At 60.3% G+C, this 3,240-nt stretch overlaps 1 long non-coding RNA gene across 2 annotated transcripts; it reads left to right on the top strand.

The window, feature by feature from the left end:
- The first annotated feature begins 1,603 nt into the window (after positions 1 to 1,603).
- LOC120976627 (uncharacterized) lies at positions 1,604 to 2,991 on the top strand. Of its 2 annotated transcripts, XR_006672040.2 has the most exons (3): positions 1,687 to 2,187; positions 2,293 to 2,571; positions 2,735 to 2,991. It is a non-coding gene; the product is annotated as an uncharacterized lncRNA (long non-coding RNA). The 2 variants fall into 2 exon arrangements; XR_005772618.3 differs by lacking the exon at positions 2,735 to 2,991 and having other exon boundaries at positions 1,604 to 2,187; positions 2,293 to 2,731.
- The last annotated feature ends 249 nt before the right edge of the window (positions 2,992 to 3,240 follow it).

The following is a 3,240-nucleotide window of genomic DNA, read 5'->3' on the forward strand; positions in this document are numbered from 1 at the left end:
CGTCCTCCCCGACGCCCCCTCTCCGCCGTTGCGCGCTGCCCTTCTCACAAGCTTCCACGTTGCACTTCGGCGACACTGACGCGACCAACGCCGACATGGACGACATCATCGCGGCAGGCTCGGCAGCGGCGGCCGCGTCCCCTGGGTTCGCTACCCAGGACGACACGGTGGACCTCAGCGGAGGCATGGACGGCGAGCTCGAGTACGGCGAGGAGGAGCCGGACGAGGAGGACGAGGAGGAGGAGGATGAGGAACCGGCGACTGTTCCGGCTAGGAGGCGCAACAAGAAGAAGCAGGCGGCCAGGACCGGCGAGCCGCACATCAAGTGGGCGTCCAAGGAGCAGGAATGCCTTGCCGAAGCATGGAAAGTCGTCTACCTCGACCCGACCACCGACACGAATTAGAGCATCGAGACGTACTGGGAGCGCATCAAGGCCGAGTTCGACGAGCGCAAGCTCGTCGACCCCTTCAAAGGCGTCTACATGCAGCGCGGGTCGAAGGGAATGGCGAACCATTGGGGGCTCATCCAGGCGGCGTGCAACAAGTGGCATGGGATCGTCGAGGAGATCGCGGCTCGCCCGGAGAGCGGCGCCAACATTGAGGATCAGGTATGGTACGCCGGTCTCCCGCTTCACTTCGCCGTGTGCGCCCGCCAACTGTTTGTTCCTCGGCGCAGCTGCTGCGCATGTTCGCCATGTACCGCCAGGACAACAACGACCAAGAATTCAAGTACCTCCACGTCTTCAAGCGGATCGACAAGTGCGAGAAGTGGGCGGAAGTCCGGCGCACCCTCGCCAAGGCCAAGGAGACCTACAAGCCGGACACACCGATGCCGGGCGCGTCAAAAGGGTGGCCGGACGGCAACAAAGGGGCCAAGAAGGGGAAACACTCCGACGCGGCGACCACGCGAGTGCAGGAGTCCATCGAGCATTGCCTCGCCGACGCACAGGCCCGGGCCGCCCTGCATGCAGAGAAGACCGAGGCGCAGTGGTCGGCAGTGATGACGAACAGCGCCGTTAAGCTCGACCTGCTCCGGACCAACGTCGCCGCGAAGAAGAGAAACACCGACCTGGCTTTTCTGATGGGCGGGGCGGACATGCTCCAGAGCAACGAAGAGAAGCTCAAGGCGTGGTACCTGGCGGAGCGCGGCCTCATCCTGAATCAGCTGCCGCCAACTCCCACGCCCACGCAGACGCCGCCGCCAAGCCCGAGCGATGATCCCTCCACGACGCCCAGCCGCGCCGACGCCGCCCAGCACAGAAGCAGCTCCGACACTGCCAAACCCGCGCATGCCGACTCCGTCGAAGCCGGAGGCCGACCCCGCCAAGTGATGCACGTGTCCAGACTTGTGGCGTTCTTTTTTTTACGCCGGACTATTTATTATCCGATCGCCAAACTGTGGCCTACGATCGCCGGACTGTGGCCTATGATCGCCGGACTTGTGGTGTCTTTTGTGATGAGCGGGAAGGACCAAGTTTAAAATTGCCGCGTCCTGGGGGCGGCGCCTAGGGGCGTGACTCAAAGCTAGGTCGTCCCAGGGGCCAATCTAGCACCGGTTCACCCCAGGCCGCTCTTTTTAGACGCCTGGGGGGCGAACGGCTGAAGATGCTCTAAAGACTCCTTAGTCCAAATCTGAGGATCAGCCGCCGCCCATCAAATCCATCACCCTCCACCTCGCAGCCACTCACAGGCCAGTCGCCACTCCTCCACCTCGTCTTCACGAGCGCCCGAGGAGAGGAGCTCCTCGAGCACTCGCGCCCGCCGCCGGCAAGACCACGGCCGGCCGTGCCTTCTTCCTTCCCCTTTCTTTTTCCTGTATCCTCCCCTAGCTCTCTCTCACGCCGTCTCTCCCCCCCTCTCTTTTCCTATAGGAGCTCCCCGCGCGCCATGGAGTTTGCACCGGACCTTGCCATGGCTGCCCGCACGAGCATCCTCTTCGTCGTTCGGCGCCTCCGTCCGCCTCAGATCCGACCGGGAGACGAGCGGACCCGGCCACCCTAGCCATCCCACACCTGAGCCGCCATGCCTCTTCGTCAGCCACAGCAAGTCTCGGCCTCCTCTGCTTCTCCTCGTGCACGAGATGCAGCGCGCCGAGCCACAGCGCCTCCACCACCTCGTCTGGCCTCCTCGGCTCCTCCCGCGCACCCCTCCTTCGCCCGCCGTGCCTCGTCGGACCGGCCGCCGCCGGTGAGCCGCACCTCTCCCTCTCCATCTCTCCCTTCTACTCTGCTGTCTCCTTCCGTTTCTCCTTCCCCGTGCTCACCTCGCTCTCCCATCATCGTCTGCCTGCAGGGAATGAGGAGCACATCGCCCCAACGCATGGACGCCGCCCTTCAGAACTAATCTTCGACTAGTCCGAGCGCCGGATCCGCGCCGCTCCGCCGCCTCGTCTCCGGCCCTTGCCCACTGGAGCTGCGCCTCCCTGTGCAGCCCCGCCGCCGCGCCTCTGCTTCGTTCGAGCAGAGAGGAGACGACCGCTGCTGTCCCGCATTAACTGCCTCCACATCGACCGAGCGGCCTCCCCTGCTCGCATGGGCTGCGCGCCCCTCTCCAAGGCCTCAAAGGCCCCATGTGAGCAGTTCCCCCGCCCCCCCGGCCAGATCTCAGTTTCGGCCCGATGTGTTTTTTTTCCTGCTGCGATTTTAGACATTATCTAGAGAATGTCGGTTTTATAGAAAACCCCTTTCATGTTCATGCATTAATACCTCATTAACCGTGCATCATATTGATACAGGTGGGGTGTCTCGATCTTTCGATGAGATGATAACTATTGATTTGGTTGAGTCGACTTTGACGATCCGACTACAAATGTGCACGACGTTGCGTCTTAGCAATCGATAAACCAATCTTCTGAGGTTACTTACGATGCCGGAAGCACGATCAGCCTGGTCACAAAGGTCTATTCCTGCATGCAATCGAAGAACAAGCAAAAATATGGTAAAGCAATCTGAATATTGCGAATATATACGAAGTGTTGATAAAAGTGGGGATCCGGAAGCGGTTTTGGTCTGGTCGTTGGTCACAAACGAAGTACACGAAGTTGCAATGGCTAACTTTTAACTAAACAATTCCCAAGTCTAAACGGTGCCTTATGGCATGTATTTATAGGGGAAAAGAGAGGGAATTTCATCCACTCTTGGCAAGGTGGGACTAAAACACCTCCTAAGTCGTTTCCCCTACAATACGGATTCTACAGACAGCCTAATAAGAGGTATTTCGAAGTTACATGGGCCTGGCCCA

Source organism: Aegilops tauschii, chromosome 3 (assembly GCF_002575655.3).
Source record: "Aegilops tauschii subsp. strangulata cultivar AL8/78 chromosome 3, Aet v6.0, whole genome shotgun sequence".
Taxonomy (NCBI): Eukaryota; Viridiplantae; Streptophyta; class Magnoliopsida; order Poales; family Poaceae; genus Aegilops; species Aegilops tauschii.